This window comes from Lepisma saccharinum, chromosome 22, assembly GCF_977018435.1.
Source record: "Lepisma saccharinum chromosome 22, izLepSacc3.1, whole genome shotgun sequence".
Taxonomy (NCBI): domain Eukaryota; kingdom Metazoa; phylum Arthropoda; class Insecta; order Zygentoma; family Lepismatidae; genus Lepisma; species Lepisma saccharinum.
In genome coordinates this window covers 53691533-53711291 of record NC_139250.1, presented here as the reverse complement: position 1 = coordinate 53711291, position 19759 = coordinate 53691533, and positions in this window count along the sequence as shown.

Here is a 19759-nt window from a genome sequence, read left to right as displayed (position 1 = left end):
CATAAAATAATGACGACCCACTAATATTTATTATAAAATACATTAATGTACATGGTTAACTGGCAGCTACGGCCAATGTAATAATATGTGCACCGTAACGATTATGCACATTGTATATGTGTCTTATGGATGATTTTAAGTTTTAATAATGTAATCCACCTTTTTACAAGTTTTAATATATTTAATGATGAAGTTCCAATCTTGTTATGTTTATTTCTGTTGATGTCTTAAATATGCGGACATAACAGAATGATGAAGAGGATTAACTAAGATACATAATTACTACTGTAAGTAGAATTATAGTAATTAAGTCAAAGTGGGCCAGTATGGAAAAACACATAAGTTTTTACCTGCCTTTAAGGCTTACGACCCAAGCCAGGATATAAATTACTATATTAAAAAATTCAAGGCATTTAGTGAAGCCAATGATATAGAAGAAAAAACGAGTGTTTACTCTTATTTCTGTAATCGGTAGTTTAGCATATCAAGAGCTAGAACAGAGATTAAAACCAAAGGATCTACAGGATAGCACCTTGGAAGAACTCTTTGTTACATTGAGAAAACTATATGCACCACAAATTAATAAATGGATTCTAGGATTTATTTTTATGCAAGTAAAGCAAGAGCAAGGTGAGACAGCTAAATCGTATATATAACGTTTAAAAGTTGTTGCAATAACTTGTGAGTTTACAACAGGCGAATTAGACACGCGTCTTAGAGAGGAACTCGTAAATGGACTACCTGACAGTATTCTAATATATAGATTACTGTCAGACATGTCCAGTACATTCGAAAAGGTTTGTACTATAGTACTCCAACATGAGTTAATGCTCACAAATATAAATAAAGTCAACAAAAATGCATTTTTGGTAAGTGAAAGTAAACAGGTACATGACTCACTAAGATTCAGTACACATAATTCGTTTGCAAAAGCTCATTTTTCAAAGAATCAAGATACAAGAGAATCAAGATTCGGAACACATAATGCACGCCAAGGCATGCCACAATTTAAACCTCATACTGCATTTAGCCAAAAATTTGTATCACGGCAAAATCAGGCAATTGATATAAAATGTAAGCGCTGTGCAAGGTTAGGTTGTACATTCAAAGAGAACTGCCGTGCATTAAATGCTATTAGCAGCTTCTGTAAGAAGAAAGGACATTTCTCGGCTGCATGTTTTGAAAGAAATAAATAATGCAACGAACCTGCAGTCAATTTATCTATTATGTATAAGGGAAATTGTGAATTGAGAAACACTAATGCAAACACCAAAGCTAATGGTTATGGAAAATACAACTCTCAAAATATATTTTTATCTGTAAGAGAAGATAGTACATATACTTTTATAACTACAAACACACAACAAATGTACAATAAAAAAGCAAGCGAATCTATTTCTCATTTGCAACATGCATCTCAACAAATTTTATTGCGAAATGAACGTTTACCTTTGCACATTATTTTTTTAATACAAGACCATTCGTTAGAAGCTATTGTCGATTCTGGTAGTTTTTCTAATTTCATTTCCAAAGATTTGTTAACTAATCTTATAGGCAACTTCACTGAGTCCGTTATTAAATTCATATACGTCGAAATCAGGTGAAAGATTGTTTATTAGGCCAATTAAGCTTACAACTTTACTATCATGGCAAAATGTACATGTTGCCTTTTGTTGTTGGAGACAAGATCAATACAAATATATTAATTGGTAGAGCTAGAATGAACATTTTATTTGGTGGTTGGTGCAGCAAACTTCTAAATGAGTTTCCTGAAACTGATTACGTTCAAGTGGAAGATTATACACATGCTTGCTTAGGTCTAGAATCAAAAGATTTGCTACCAGAAGCTTGTTCCAAAATTCAGCGTTCAGGAATAATGGATACCCCAAAGGTACATCATCAAGGGATTGATGATATAGTTGAATGTTCACGAACATCAAACGTGCAAGGGCAAAATAGCCAAGCCATGATTCTGTACAAACATATAGCCGAGCTAAATAATTCAAGTAATTTAGAAGAAATTAACATTGAAGACTGTTGTTCACAAATGCTGACATCTTTTGAAGAATTGTTTAATGAGGATATTAGTACACCAATGAAAGATTTCAAGGTATAAATACCTTTACAGAAGAATGCCAGGCTTGTGTTCAGGAAAGCGTACAGGATAGCATATTCATTAGGAGATCAAATGAAACAAGAAATAGATAATATGTGTAAGCAGAATATTATAGATCCTATAGAACATTCACTAATGGGGAAGCCCTATTGTGCCAGTTAATAAATGAAATAATTCTATAAGTATCTGTGTAGATTACTCGAAAACGGTCAATTTTCAAACCGATGGTTTAGTGTATCCTCTACCAGGTTTTCTTGATATTTTACAAAAAGTTAAATAGTAAAGTACTACACCAGGCTTAATATACCTTCTGCATTTTTACAAGTACGTTTGCATCCAGACTCACAAAACATCTTGTGTTTAAATTCGGATTCTCACTTGTATTACAGAATGCAACGTTTACTATTTGGTACAAACGTTTCGTCTCAGCTTTTCCAACAGGTAATTGATTCAATTTTAACAGGATTGGAAAGAGTTACAGCATTTATTGATAATCTTATCATTTCTGGAATATTGTACAAGAATGTTTGTTAAAAACAAACAAGTCCTGGAACTCTTCAAAGATTATAATGTTAAAGTCGATTTAAGTAAATCTGAATTCCTAGTGCAAGACGTGATTTACTTAGGAAGACGTTTTACGGCAAAGGGAATCACACCAAGTGAAAAGCATGTGCGTGCTATCTTAGAAAGTCCAGAGCCAAAGGATAAGGTCAAACTACAAAGTTTTTTAGGGATGATTGCATTTCAAATCCGTTATCTATGCAACTTGTCATCTACAATACCACACATTTATCGACTTGTGAGGAAAGGTGAAAAATGGTTGTTGACTAATCAATGTGTATCAGAATTTAAGGCTATTAAAGATAAGATCTTTCAGACACTTGCGATATTTCCTTTCGATCCTTCAAAAGAAATAATCCTAGAAGGGATAGTTTTTGTTACGGTGTTGAAGGACGATTAGGGCACAAGATAGATAGCGAACATTTAACAGTAGCGTGTTTTCCAGCTACAGTTTCACCTGCTCAGAAAAATTACTGTCAGGGAAATAGAGAGACATTAGCCATTGTTTCGTGCCTTAAGCATTTTTACTTATATCTGGCAGGTCAAAAATTTACAATATACACTGATTCAACGACTGCCAAATCATTGATTGATTCGAATACACCAGTACCAATGCAACACAATGCACGTTGGCAGAGGGGGAAAATATTCATGGCATCTCTGAAATATGAAATAGTGTATTCTAAGAAGGTTCCAATAGCAGACGCTTTGTCAAGATTACCACAACCTGAAGAATTGCAATCAGATTTTGTTTTGACAGCGTATGCAGATCTAGAACAAAAGTTACAACCGTAACGAATATCGGAGATGAAGGAACATACAACACAAGATGAATTGTTGTCTAAAATAATAGTTTATTTTAAGAATGGTTAGCCAAGAGGAATTGATTCACAAATGAATGAGGAAGTAGTAGCTTCATGGAAGAAACGTCTGGAACTCTCAACAGAAGATGGATTGTTGATGTGGGGAAATATAATTGTATTGCCAGAAACACTGCGATGCAAGTTTCTGACTCAAATTCATGGTCTGCATAGTGGCGAAGTGATATTAAAACAGATTTTTAGAGAGTTGGTTTGGAGGTCTAAAATAAATTCTGACATTGAAAGGTTTGTCTAAGATGTTATGTGTGTCAGACGAATTCAAGAGCTCCAGCAAAAAGGCAATTTCCATCATGGACAACGACATCGCAACCCATGGAACGTGTACTTGTCGATCATTTCTATTTCAAAGGTTATTTATTCCAGTTGTTTGTTGATGCTCGCCTGATTTTTTTAATGTTTGTCAATGTTCTGATTTAACGGCTCATGATGCAATTAGACATTTAAAAAGCTAATTGTATATACTTCGTTCTCTGAAAGAGTTAATCTCAGATAAAGGACAAGCCTTTCCAAGTGAAAAATTTAAAATTTTCTGCCAAGGGTTGGGCATTGCACTAAAGCATTCCTGCCCATATAAACTTTTGGGAAACGGGTTGGCTGAGAGAACAGTCAATACCGTGAAAAGGTATCTAACCATCATAGGAAGTTTTCCAAAAGGGTATGTTAGATAATTCAATACTATAGTAGAATCATTGCTGCGTACAGTAATACACTGTCATAACAACACTCCATTGCCATCAACTGGAAAATCTCCAAGTTCATCAATGTTTTCTTATGACACTGCAAGTAATATAATCATTACAGAGGACACTAAAAATGTTCATTATGATTGTGAGAAATTCTCAATTGTAAGAAAAATGTAATATTACTGCCCTGAAATAAATATATATCGGAAAGGATAAATTATTGAAAGATGCAGTTGTGCTGTGTACAAAGTGAGAGATGTAGAAAGTGATACATACAGAAATGTACATTATACATTTTTAAAGATTCTTCATGTAACGGAGGAGATTCAAATCCGTCAGAATGTCTGTCTTTCTGACAGATTTGAATCTCCTCCCGTTACATGAAGAATCTTTAAAAATGAATAATGTACATTTCTGTATGTATCACTTTCTACATCTCAGACTTTGTACACAGCACAACTGCATCTTTCAAGACTTCAAGAATATGACGAAAGTGCATATCATGCATATTTATATCCTCCAAATTGGAAATGAAATGCATCTGCAAGATTTAAGCGACACTGATGAACACAATGCTCCGAAGCAAGGAAGTAGCTCATATTCGAAGGGAGCGAGCAGACGTGGTCCAGGAACCAGTTCGTCTAAGAAAGGAGGAAGTAATCTTGTTCCAGGAACCAGTTCGTTTTCAAGGGAAGGAAGTAATCTTTGTACAGGAACCAGTTTATCTAAGAAGCAAGTGAATAGTTTTGGTCTAGGACATAGTTCGATAGGAAGAAGGAAATCTCAAAGAGTAAAACGGCAAAAAGTATTTTACCACCCATAAGTTTGTCTTCTATGGAAGGGAAGAAGATTTATATATATTATAAAATACATTAATGTACATGATAAACTTCCAGCTATGGCCAATGTAATAATCTGTGCATAGTAGCGATTATGCACCTTGTTTATGTGTCTTATGGATAATTTTATGTTTAAGTTTTAAGTTTAAGTAATGCACCTTGTTACAAGTTTTAATATATTTAATTATGAAGTTCCAATCTTGAGGTGTTTATTTCTGTTTATGTCATAAATATTAGGACATAACACCCACTGAATCAAAAGCATTGGACAGATCAATTTACACAACATCTATCTGATCACGATTAGTAATTGAATTATTTATGGCATAGGATTGCATAGAAGACAGATTGGTAAGGCATGAAGAATTTGGAAGAAAGCCGTGTTGTGCTGGGTTAATGTAAGGGGATTTGAATTTCAGAAGTCTATTTTTCAGAATATTTCACAGATAATAGAAAATGCGGGAAGGAGAGAAACGGGACTATAAAATGTAACATCGTCTGCATTTCCAGATTTAAAAATAGGAATGATATTTGCGTCCTTGTATTGAGTGGGGAAGCAGCCTTCAGAGAAGCACGTATTATATAACATTGCAAGAGAAGTAGCTAGTGAGTGAGCTGTTTTTTGAAGGAAAATAGTAGGAATATTACCTGGACCAGATGCTCCGTGAGAAGAAAGGGAGGTAAGAAATTTCAAGACTTTACCTGGTTTTGTAAAGACGGTAGAAAGAGAGTAAAAGCAGATATATTTGATAGGCGGTTGATCTAAAACATTATCTGAAACAATTTTTTTTTGAAATGTTAGATTGAATAGTTCAGCTCCAACAGCTGATATGTCATTGTGTGTTACTTCTAAAGGAATGCGTTTGGCTTGTCACCGTGAATAATATTAATGTCCAGAATCTCTTGGAATTAGTAAGGAGTTCGTTTGTGACTGTGTTGACATATTCGGTGTATTTCTGTTTCATAATATCCTTACTATGCTTTCCAAGTGCTTTAAAAGTGTGGTGTGTGTGGGGATTGGAGAAACTTTTCCACAGTTGCCATGCTCTATTTTTGTAGTGTAACAGATGCTGCAACTCTTTATAATCCGTAAACAGTTCATCAGCCTCGGTCACAATCCCTTAGGAAGGAAGGTTCCAGTTAAAAAGGTCAATGGCTCGACAGACGGTATTCCATGGCGTCTTCTTCCACAACGGAATCTTACGCCTTGAAGGTGCAGAAGGGTGCTTCGCCCTTTCACTGGAATTTCGAAAATAGCACAAAGCTACTCGTGGTCTGACTGAACGAGATTCAACGAGGGGGTGGCCTCACAGTTTAAAAAAAAGGAGAGAATGTAACCAAGGTGTTTGTCCTTCCTTGTGCTGTGCATATAGTGTTGAAGGAGACCTAGTCCATAAATAAAATTGTCTATGAACCAGTTTTCGTCTCCAGTAGTTGTCATGCCATTTACAGGATTATTCCCATTTAGAAGAATGTCAAAATCGACATACAGAATAACTTCGTTGCTAGATAGAGCTGCTAGAGTAGATTCATAGCAACACTAAGAGTTCTTTGGGACTTGGCCTATGAGGCCGATAGAAACAACCTATAAGTATTTTTTCTACTGTGGTTTGTTTGTTTTTCTACTTACTCCTACCAAGAGTAATTCGCAGTCTCATTGTAAATCCAGTCATATCTTGATGGGCCACTTCTTGATCACACACACCTAACACCACCAACCCCACAATTTTCACGATCTTTGCGAAAAACATTGAACTGCTCATATAGCGGAATTTCAGCACACGAGATATCAGAATTGAGCCATGACTCACTAAAGCACACACAGTCGCATTCGGAGAACTCAGCCGTTGTTAGTTCATAGTGCAAAGACTTATTATTTAGGCACTTTCACAAGGTGAAATTTACTATCATTTGATGTTGTTATTCCTGTAGATGTCCCTGGTCCAGATTGAAGTTCGACGTCTCCATGGAGAAATAGCAAGAGATAGAGGTGCTGGAGCATGCACTTCCTGGCGGAGGTCCCGGGAAAAGCTTTCATCGAAGCGTCCTTTCACGCGCTCGCCCTTCGAACAGCACAAAGCGTCGGGAATGCAATCAGAGTTTCAAATAATTGTCATACAACTGATCTGCACATATGTTCTCATTGTTAAATGCAATTTCAAGGGGCAGACAACTCTTATTCATTGCGCAGATTCGTACTAGAACAAGCTCAAAATAGATAAAGGGCGAGATACAAATTTCGCACAGCCTACACTCGACGCCATATTTTATGCATTATGACGATCATTGCAATACTTCGCGTTTTTTGTGTTGTAGATTACCGAACCGTCATGTGTACACAGTCAAACGATAACTGATGACGTGAGATGTAATACAGGGTGGTGCAAAATTCCATTTACAATGCGGAGGAGGTGAATCACCAAGTGAAATGAAGAGGAAAATGTAAATGGAATTTTGTCGAATGACGCACCTTGTCAGAGCTAGAGGATGCCGAAATCGTGTGAAAATGGACTTCACACCTCCATATGCCGACAAATAGTACTCTTAAAGAATGTGCGGCACGATATCCCCAAAGAAAAACACCTGGGCTAGCGAATGATGCACAAATCGCGTGTCGAAAATGAATGCTGCAGGGATTCCCCACCAGAAGTGAGGGATTCCTTTGAATACGTATGTCCGAAATGGAACGCAGGTATCGAATGTGGGTACAAAGGGAAATGACGGATATCACAGCACATGAAGAACATTTCGCCAGGAAGTGTCTGAAGGGGATTCCCTAGAGAAGAGGGGACACAGACAACATGTGCAAGAGGTGTATGATGACACACACGTACACAAGTAGTATTCTTTATTGGCTGTGGAAATGATATACGATACATATCACAGACGTTGTTGAAAATGTCCGCCAACCACATCTACACAAAGACTGCATCGGATAGCACGGACGCTCTGGTATGCTCAAATACTTTGGGCATGTCAGTGATCATCCCATCAGCGACGGTAACTAGAGCAACGAGGTCCTCCACACTTTCCACCGGGGTTTCGTAAACCAGCCTCTTCGTTTCGCCCTATAAGAAGAAATCAAGCATTGCGAGGTCGGGTGACCGAGGTGGCCACAGAACAGGTCCACGCCTACCCATCCATCTATCACCGTAGGTATTGTTGAGTACAGCTCTGGCTCGGAGGTCAAAATGTGCAGGGCCACCGTCATGATGATACCATACATTTTGCCTAATTGCAAGGGGTACATTTTCCAACAGTTAAGGTAGAACTCCCTGTAGGAACACACAATAGTTCCCACCGGACAAAGTATTGGCAACACGTACGGACCTATCAGGATGTCCCCGACAATGCCACACCACACATTCACTGCGAAGATTCGCCGAAAATGACGCTCAATGATTGCATGCGGGTATTGCACTACCCACACGTGACTATTATTAGTATTGAAGACGCTTTCTCTGGTGAAAAGTGCCACGTCGGTCCACAACACTGCATTTGGAAAATTGGGGTTTGCAAGGGATTGTTGCAAATACCATTGACAAAAATCAAGGCGTAGGGGAAAGTACGTCGGCTGCAGGTGTTGCACCCTCTGCACTTTCTATGGGTGCATACCCTCATCGTGCAGCACGCGTAACACATAGGTATGGCGTGTGTCGCACATAGGCAATGGCACGGGTGCTGGTGCCTGGCGTCTCCCGTATCCTGTCCAATACGTCCTCCTCAAATTGGACACTGCGCACACTGCGCGGTCTGCCACGATCCCACACCCTAGGTCGTACAGATCCAGTTTCACGTAAACGAGCATCCACCTGTTGAAGCAGGACATCTGATGGTAGGCGCCGATTTGTAAATCGTTCGCGATACACACGCCTTGCCTGATGGCTGTTTTGGTGTGTCTCACCGTAAACGAGATGCATATCGGCAAGCTCGTTGGTGGTGTATGTCGCCATTGTCACGCTCACAAAGGAGCACACGAATACGTACGAAACTAACTTGTGATGTACCGTTCACGACTACAGCACTGAGCACTCCACACAGGTGTCCACCCCGTACAGACAACACTGATGGTACGCACTACGTACTTCCTAACGGTCACTTTAGCAATGTGCTCAATTTCACCACACGCCTCAGGATGAACACCTTGCGACAACATGCGTAACTGACAGGCAGATCGCTAGTCGCGTACACTGACGCGTTGTTTGTATGTACGTATAAAAGCGATAGTGGGCCGTGACAGGTAGCATCTCGCTGAGTGCCTCTAGCGGAACATTATGTACTACTACGTCTTCCGTCGTAGTATTTGGAACCGATATCAGTACGTGCTGGTCGTTCCCGCACGTGTACGTACGTATTTCATTTCTTCGTACAGCCTTGGATACTACTAGTGTACGTGTGTGTCATCATAGTACACCTCTTGCACATGTTGTCTGTGTCCCCTCTTCTCTGCGTAATCCCCTTCTGCACCCTGCTTTTCGGACACTTCCTGGCGAAAAGTTCTTCATGTGCTGTAACCTCCGTCATTTCCCTTTGTATCCCCATTCGATACCATTCTATGTCGGACATATTCCCGGGAATCCCTCACTTCTGGTGGGGAATCCCTGCCGCATTCATTTTCGACACGCGATTTGTGCATCATTCACTAGCCCAGATGTGTTTTCTTTAAGGATATCGTGCCGCATCTTCTTTATGAGTACAATTTGTCGGTATATGGAGGTGTGAAGTCCATTTTCACACGATTTCGGCATCTTCTAGCTCTGACACGGTGCGTCATTCGACAAAATTTCATTTACATTTTCGTCTTCATTTCACTTGGCGATTCACCACCTCAGCGTTGTAAACGGAATCTTGCACCACCTTGTATATTTGATTATCTATTGTTTTTTTTTTTTTATTTGCGTAGAGAATGAAAGTGGCCAATGATCGCTACCACCAAGTAAAACCTATTTTTGATTCCTTAAATAAAAGAAGAAAATAATAGATATACATGAATAACTCAGTGTTGAGGATAGCTTGATTTCCAGCTCTGGACTGAATTCCATAAATGAATTTATCCGAGGAGAGCCAATATGTTTCAGTTAAAAGTTATGGTCTAATTCGAAAGAGTAGTACTAGAGTACATGCTGAACTGTACAGTGGTAGCCATGGAGATGTGAATGAAGGTATGTACCTAATGTAGTTTTAAGTCTGATGGAAAAATGTGAAGTCAGACAAGACAACATCTATTATTTTGCAATCCTTTACAAGCATGCCTTTACTCGAGACATTGGAAAATGGAATTGCGGGTACAGATATTGTGAGACATGTTTCCAGTCATTTCCATTAGCATCATTGAAAGAAAGAAAATCCGGCTATAAACTAAAGAGCTTGGCCGGGAAAATACGTCTAAGGAACTTGCATTCACAACCTAAGTACATTTAAAGAAGAAAGGAAGATATTGGAACTAGTAAATAATAATTATTTAATGCCTTAAAATATATTAATTTAGCTTGAAAGTGATTTGATAGGAAGTCTGTTTTTCTCGCCTTAAACATTTATTGCGCATAAATTCACTTTAAATATACTTCTCACATTTGTTATTATATTATTAATATTCTTATTATTTAATACTATCATTATAATACTTATTTTCATTATTTTTGTTATTACTTAATCTATTTCTGGAAATGGATTTCTGTTCCGTGTATTGTTTAGTTTTGCAGTGGTTTCAAGTGTGCATTGAAATAGGGCAAAATTATACTTTTTGTATAAAAATAAACATAATCAATCTCATGTGAATTCTGTGGACCCAAAGTTTGAATTATTCTTTAAAATTGCTAATCTTACACATTTGTATTGATTTAGAATGTCAAATAGAGAGCTCCTGCTTTTTGCCAATTTTTTCGCATTCCGGATCACTGTGCATTGGCCAGAATCACAGAGATCCTTCCTAACCCGCTTCATCCTCATTTGCAGGTCCTCCGTCAAAATTAACCTACAGTTTTATTTGCTGATATGAAGCATGTCTGACAGTTACTGCATGGTTAAACGTCTATCACGTTTCACCATTGCACGGACTTTCTGCACATTGTCGTCATTCCTTGACGTTGAAGGGCATGTTGATCTTTGTTCATCCTCGACATTCTCCACCTTTGAAACGATTCTACCTATCATGTACCTGGGTACATGATAATGCTGCATCACCATATACTGCCCGTATCACCTGTAACGTTTCGGTAAACTATTTACTAAATTTGAAAGGAAACTGTATAACGTAACGTTGTTCCATCTTGTTCCGCGTATTTTGTACGCCGCCTGTACGCGACCTGCATCTCGTGTACGCTTGCCCCGAAAGGGAAGTTTAGAAATAGCTCTTTGCAGTGTTGCCAGAATACGGAACCTTTTTATTTGGTTTGATGCTTTTTTATTTGACATTTCGGTTGACCTTGTATAAATGTAATTTGAATCGATGTGAAAACTGGTACGGAAAGTTAAGACAACAGACAAGCTGTAAAAAATTACATTTTATATTTACGTATAACAATACATGAGTTTCAAGAAGTGGATAACAAGCCTATCATGTCAATGTCCCTTCAGAGCCAAATTACAGGTGGATAATGTTATTAGTAGATAGTAAATGTGCCTTTGAGATCAACCCTTATTTTTTGACCCCTAAGAAAACCGCACCAAAACCTCAAAAACTCACTGTCTCTCCACATTCCGCGCCTCATTTATTGCGCTGACGATGTTTCACAGCGAAGAAAAGCAGGTACGAGAGAATACACTTCTCGTACTTCAAGTACGAATGCACCTTATCGTAATTTTCTAGGTCCGGCCATGTTTATATATCGTGATCTTTGTAAACCTCAAAATGCTCGGAACGATGTGATCTCTGCCACACACACGCGCGCCTCTCATTATTTCTGTATTGTGACGTGTTTATTTTTCAAGCAAACAAACAAATAATAATTGTTTTTGTTTTTTAGGATTCCCGGCCCCTAACACCGCCAGGGGTGCGTGGTGCCCAACCAAAAAAGGTTCTAACGGCTGCGGTTAGATAACCACACCTCTGTATAGTTTCACGTGTTTTTTTTTTCTCAAACTTCCATGAAACTCTACAGAGGACCTCCGTAATGCATGCAACGTGTACTAACGACTCTAGTGTTATTTGATGTTGTATTTTTTTTATTTTGATATAGAGTTTATTGTGAGATATATAAAAATTATGTTTATTAAAATATTTTCTTGATGAAGATGGGGAATGTGTGTTACAAATAAAGTTGCATGCTTTTTTTCTACTGTGTGTGTGTGTGTGTGTGTGTGTGTGTGAGTGCTCGTTGCTCGACAGCACCAGAAATGAGAAAGCAAAAAAAATCATTGTAACTGATTGTCTCGTGCTATAGTGCAAACTGATGAAAAAAGACATTGGAACTGATAGTGCAAAAACTGATGAAATTGACATTGTAACTGATAGTGCAAAAAACTGGTGAAACTCTTATTGTGCATATTATCATTGTAAGTGATTGTGCTAGTACAAATTCTTATTGTAACTGATTGTGCAAGTGCAAAAAAAAAACATCTTATCTACAACCTGTTAAAACTGTTCCGTGACCCTCTCGTTCTTCACGTCATGGATGAAGGACTTCTCGGCGACCAGGATGATGCTGCACACGGTGTCCTCGGGCAGCGCATCGTGGAACTCGCAGACGACTTTGATGTTGGTGCGATCGTTGACCACGACCTGCTTCCTCTTTGTAGTATTGATGACGAACATCGGCCTGTGGGTTTTGAATTCGCTGGGTGCGTAGTACATGTCCACATTTCCCTCGGTCACGCGCTTGTAAGCGGTGTAAGCTTCGTAAAGTTTTAGGTAATCATCTTTGGTCATGTCGAGGTTGTAATTTTCGCGCGGGAACACTTCGTTCCTGCCATTCTTGAGATAAACATTTTTGATCTTGCAGTCGTCGAATTTGCTGGAATCTTTTTCCTTGTTGTTATCGCGTCTGGTCTGAAAAAGTACAATGACGAAATCTGGCATGTCGAACTGTATGTTGTTGAACTGCGTCGTGACGTCAAATTCCAGATGACTTCCTGACGCTATTTTTTGCACGCACTGGAAACCGTGAAAGTGAATGGGCACCTGTGGACTTTTCAAGATCTCCGCTTTGTACTTGAGGGCGTAGTTTGTTTCGTATTCCACGATCGGAATTCTCAACTCCATGCTCCGGATGACGCATTTGGCTGCATCGGGTAAAGTGTTGGACAGCGGCGTGATACCGTCTGCGTTCAAGTTACTGTATCGCATCAGTGCGTCGTTATCGTTGGCCGCTCTTCGAAATGTGATCCAAGTCCTCCCTTCCACATGATCTACTTGTAGTCCGAGAAGAATCCCGGAAGCAGACGCATGGGAAAGAGCACCGCGTCGATATTTTGGTTCCCGCTTCGAACCCCCACCCCCGCTTGATAGTATGCTGCGTCCGTTTTGGATAATTTTAATGTTCCAACTGCCGTTGACGTGATGCCTGGATAATCGATTCTGTCGATGACGGTATTGTGTTTCCTCACCTCCACCTGCGAGAACAGGTGAGGCACAAAGTTGTCCACGAGTTTCAAATTTGCTGCTGCGGGGAACGCGTCTCCGCTTTCTTTCTTCACCACGTCGAATTGAAGGTAAAGATCCGTTCTGTGAGGATGAACGAACCCATCGCCTACGTCCACGTCGTATTCGATTTCCCAGTTCGCTTCGTTCAAATTTGCGAACGTGCGACGGTTGGGAGGGAAAGATTGCAATTCGTAACTTTCGATTTGTTCCATGATGGTTATTTATTATACGTTGATCTCCAGGACGGCCGTCGTCGTGGCACCTGCAAAATCCACCACGTCTCCTTTCTCGTTCGTGACCACCAACTCTATGTTGTCTATGCGTTTGCGACATACTGGAAAATAGATCGGCGAAGAGGGTGTGTAGATGATTGTTCCATGAATTCGGAACTGGGTTTGAACGTGGCTATGATTCTCGTCTGCTTGTGACTTCCTAACAACCCTTCAGATTTCGTGATCATGCCTTCGGTCACGTTGCAGTGAACGTTCAAAGTTTCGATGGCTAGAAATTTAGGAATGTTTGCTCCCGTGTGCTTGATGCCAGCTTCGAGTTTGGTGTTGTTCTCGAAACCTAAAAGTTCTCCTACGGTGCCCCAAGGTCCACGGGCTCCGTTGCGGACACGATTTCGACTCTGTGCGTGACTGAATTTTGAGAAAGGTATGTGCCTTTAGGTAATTGAGCTTGCAAAGTAGAAAGATTGTATTGACCTGGCGTGACGACGATATGTTCACTTCCGACGCTAATTTTGTTGTTGTGCTGCGTGACGTGAGGTACATGCTGTAGAATGCACGTAAAGCTATGGATTTAGGATAGAAGATGTCGTCGTGCACCGTGAGTTTAAAGATCGAAGATTCGCTCGTGAGATGGAACACGCCCATGATGCTTTAGGTTCCACAATGCTTTCTGGAAATCTTCCACCGATGGCTTATTTAATTTAGAGAGAAACGTGAGCATGGAGAGACAGAGATGACCGCAGTTCACGTCTCCGAAATTTTGAATGCGTTCGTCGTTGCAGTATAGGTTGTTCGTTTTCAGATAATGAACTAAATTTGTAGGTGGCCGAAAGAATCGAAAACAAATGCTTTGTTATTTGCATTTTTGTGGTAACATATCCGATGCGTGCCTGGATTTTCTTGACTGTCCAAGTTCACCACTCCACATTCTCTATTTTTGACGGTTGAAGGTAATCGGACATGAAAACGCCTCTGAAGTGTTTGATTTGTAATGGTTTGATTAAAGATTCAATGTCTCGGTTGGTGAGTGCTTCTTTTTTTTATACTTGCTCGCGACACCCTTCCCTTTCTTCTCCTAGGCCAGATTGTGACGTTTCTGTTCTTCCAATTCCGCCTTGTTCTTCTTCGAGTCGATGACGGTTTTCGCGATGGCGGCGCTACCACCAGCCAAACTTCCAACGGCCCCCAATGCTGCCAGCATGGCCGGGATGCTGAATATGAACCCCCCTGTCTTTTGCTGTTTCCGCGAACGCTGCAACCGTCTCGATTGTGGAGTGCTGAGCAGCAATTTCAATCCATGTCCTTTCTTCAAGCAAGAACGTTTCTTCTCGCGTTGTTTCTTGGTGAGTAACCCCTCGAGGGCACCCAGCGTTTTCAGATTCGAATATGGTATCTGGTACACGACACCCTTGGGCTTCATGTTGATGCTCTATATGTTATTTTCACGGTATGTTATTTATATAAATATATGTTCTGAGATTTTTTTGTTTCTCTCTCTCGTGTAATTTTTTTCTAGGTATGTTATTTTATATACTCCGCAGCCGTTACACAAATTCTATTACGTGCTTTGTTTTCTTACCAAGAAGTTCCTTTGTCCCCTTGTACACGATTCGAGTTTTGTTCTCGATTAAAATAGATAGCTTCTCGTCGGATAACATGTTAGCGTATCGATCTGGTAAAAATAGACTGTATTGTCCGTTGCGCAACAGACGTACTTTGGGACCATACTGGGTAGAAACAATTGAACCGGAAGTTATCGTGTAAGGTTTGTCGACTTCCAATTCCTGAATTTTTATATACTCCACTGACAAATTTAGCATTTGTTTTAATGCTTGGAGGTCACTTATTTTTTCAGTCATATAGAAGAAATTCAGGGTGTGTGTGAGAGAATTTTAATTTTTCACAATGTGTTATTTATAAACCGTAGATTTTTTTTCACGATGTGTGATATTTATATATCAAGTTTTTTTTACTTGTACACTTTTTTTTGGCACATACATTTTTTTTGACATGCATATTATTATTTTTGACACGTATATTTTTTTTTGTTTTTTTGTGGCGTATATTTTTTAACGTACATTTTTTTGACATACATTTTTTTGTCTCGTATTTTTTTTGACACGTACATTTTTTTCACATGTACGTATATTATTTTTTTCACAGTGTGTTAGAGGAAGAAAGTACGTGCCTTGGAAAACGCGATGATGTGCGTGATGATATCATCGGTCTCCTGTTTAGACTTGAACCAATCATCTGTGTATGGACTTCTCCCGTGCCTCGCCTCGTGAAGTTCGTCCATTCTCTCGTTTAAATTTTCCCCTGCATCTGAAAGAAGAGTGTCGAGATCACAGCACCTCATGCCACTTATCTCCCGAAGATGGTCCTTGAAACCCATTACACATGGGATACGAAATTCCGGCCTTGTTCTTGCTATGATTACAAGTTTCTCAACATCCTCGCAATCTCCGCTTAAAGCGTGTCTGAATATTTTACATAGTAGTTCGGACGGTAAATCAGTTATACAAGTCTGCGACATGTTGTATGTTATTTATATACCCAACCCAAATTTTTGTTTGGTGTTCATGGCGATGATGGTGCCCAATGCTGCAACTTTTTCACCCAACGATGCGTCTCTGTTCATGACCCTCCCGAAAGCGGCATGCTCCACTTTCTTGTCTGCTTCGTGACGTGCATCCAAATTTGTGTGCGTGTTGTAAGCGATGTCGTGATTTTTGCATGCAGCGTCCAACGGATTCACACCCTTGTCTCCTCTCTCCAATCTTTTCTCGAGTTTGGTACCCGGTCCGCAGTACTGGTAGCCAGGTAAATGCATCTCGAAAGGTAACTTGTTGATGATGTCGTTCACAAGTCCCTTTCCTTCGGCCACGTTCCAGAATCTCGGAGGCAGCGTGTTGATAATTTTGATCAGGTAGCCGATACCTTTGTCGTCGTTCACGGTGAAGTTGGAAAGTTTGGTGCTGATCATGTCCACGATGCCAACCTTCTCGTTGTAGAAATTACGATTGCCTGCTTTCTCTTCACCGCCTATCACTAACAAACGGTCGATGAGTTTCCTCCACCCAAACGAATTCTTTGGGTAACGTGTTGTAGCGTTTGACCCCGCTTCCACTTTTCACCTTGTTCCAAATCGGTTTGATGAGATTCCTGTACTTCTCACCGCTACTCGATTTCACCCTATTCTGCGTGGCTTCGTTGTTCTGGTACATGGCATCCGTCATGATTAAAATTTCCCTGTAACTCTGGTAATCTTCGTCGGTGTAATCTTTCGGATATATTTTGGCAATGAGTTCCCACAGTCCCACCGTACCTGGATACCTGGTCCAACTATTTTTATCGCCTAAATTAACTTTAATGTCGTTGCCTTCGAAGGTGACTTTCGATTTCCCAATCTTCCACATCACACCCTCGTTGGTTTCCATGCTCGGATACAATCCGAACACTTCATCCTTGTCGAATTTCCCCGTGCAGATAGTTTTGTGACAAAGGTCCCAACTCGATCTTATCCGAAGACGTGCTACCTATGGCTTGACGTCGTGCCGGTACTTCCTTCAATTCGTACGGCGTCGAAGGAATGCTTGAAATGGGCGTGGGTACAGTGTAACTTTCAGCTGCAAGTGGTACGAGTTCGTTGATCAAATTTTTATTTTGTTCCGTGACACCTTTAATTTCTTTACCTAGATCGCTGATGGCATCGATCACAGGTTGATCTTGACGTTTCTTCTCTTCGTAGAATCCGCGATTCTCGGATTTCCATCCTTTGAATCGCTTCACTAGATATTCACGCAACTTGAGATTGTCCTCTTCTTGAAATTGACGTTTTGACATTTTTCTATATACGTCGAAACGTTTCTGAAACGTCGAATTCTCAGCCTATACGTTCGGTTCTCGTAGTTTTCTTGCCGTCACCCACTTGAGACTATCAACTTTTCTAACACTCACTTTTTTGTAATAATGATTATTTTATATATACGCTTGAATCGTTTGAAAAAAAAGAACGTTTTTTTCAAATTTTATTTTTTTGACTGTTTAGGTTCTCGACCGTTGATTTTTTTTTTGATTTTCTTCTTGTTGAAAATCTGGAATTGTCCTCTTCTTAGCCTAGACGTCTAGATAAACGTTTATTTTATTCCTATACTTTCCATGGTTTGCTTTTCGAGTCATGTCAATGGTCACGAATCCAAAATCACCTTGGTTCCAACAGTGGGAGCAGAATTTAGAAAATAGATTGTAATTCATGTCAGCCCCTACGTAATCATCATGTGCGTGTTTTAAATTGTTGTGGTCTTGTCGAAACAACCAAATAAAATTAGCATTATCACTTAGTAGTTGTTTCGGAACCATGGAAAAAGTTTGTGCCAGGTAGAAACAATCTAATCCTTTCTGACGACCTCGAGTGAAAAAATTACGAATCTCGTTTTGATTTTCCAAGATCATGTCGTCGAACACCACAACGGAATTCTCGAGACAATCGTCCAGTGGAATGATTTCAGATGCGAAAGTTGCAATGTCCAGTCCCTCGTACAGTTTCATAAGTTGCTGGTATTTTGCTTGTTCGAGACTTTTCGAAAATACGTAGAGGTGTCTGTTTTCCCAGTCTAACCAATTGGGTGCGAGGATAAAATTATCAATGAGCAGTGTCGTCTTTCCGCACCCCGAAGGTCCTACAATCAGACACCGTATGCTATCGGGGAGCAATTCGCCGTTCCTTTTTTTCGTTTGACTTTCCGAATCAGGTAAACGTTTCACAACATTCCACGTACTCATAGAATCACTTCGTTCGAGTCGATCCAACTTGTTCCCGGAAGTCCCAGCCACTTCACCAAAAGTTTGTGACCTCTCTTACGCAAAACTTTTTCGATAAGGTACGTGTCGTGGTATTTAGTTTTAGAGAGTTCCTCCTCGTAGAAGCGCCCCAATAAAATTTCACCGCCACTGTCCTTTATTATATACGTGTGACGGTTCCCGGGTAAAACGCGAACTACGGTAAAAAGTTCCGTGCTCCAGTTTCTGGTGAAACCCTTGTCGAATGTTCGCTTGAATTTACTGATCCTCACCTGGTCTCCAATTTTGTACTTAGGTCTTCTTGTCGTGGGTGTGTACTTTGGGCAGTAAACGGTAGAAATGAAACGCTGCTCGTCGGACTTCGTAACGTCAGCTGGCTTCATGCCTATCGTTCTGTGCACCGTGTGATTATAGTCGTTAACGAGTTCCGGAAGAATGGTGACCCACTTGTAGCTTCCCTGAAGCGTAAAGCGTGACCACATGCGCGATTTCAGAGTCCGATTGAATCTTTCCACGATGCTGGCTTTGACGTCACTGAAGGTCGAGTAATGTTGAACGTCGTGTTTCCGAATAAACTGTCTGAACGTGGCATTGTAGAATTCCTTCCCGTTGTCCGTGTGCAGAAACCGAGGTCGTCTGCCGCTTTCGCGAAAAATTAATTTGAATGCTTCCGTGACGCATGTTCCCGTTTTGGCTTTCAAAGGTAGAGCCCATGCGAATTTCGAAAATGTGTATATGACGGTGAGGAGGTACTTGTTGCCCTTGTTCAATTTATGTACATTTCTTAAGTTTCCGCTGCTCATCTACACGAGGTCACTTTCCCAGAGGTCATCGATGCCCTTTGTTACCACCGCTAAACGTTTGTAGTTGCTGCGTGCAGGTTTATGTAATTTTTCGACGATGGCTTGCCTAGACATTTAGAGATTACGTTTGAAGAGAAGCACAAGTGTGATGGGATTCAAAGAGGGTGGCACCTCACTTGTGTTTTGAATGATCAGCTTATCACCGGCACTCACATCGAAAACAGTAAGATCTTCGTCTTCGTGTATTTCATATATGTTG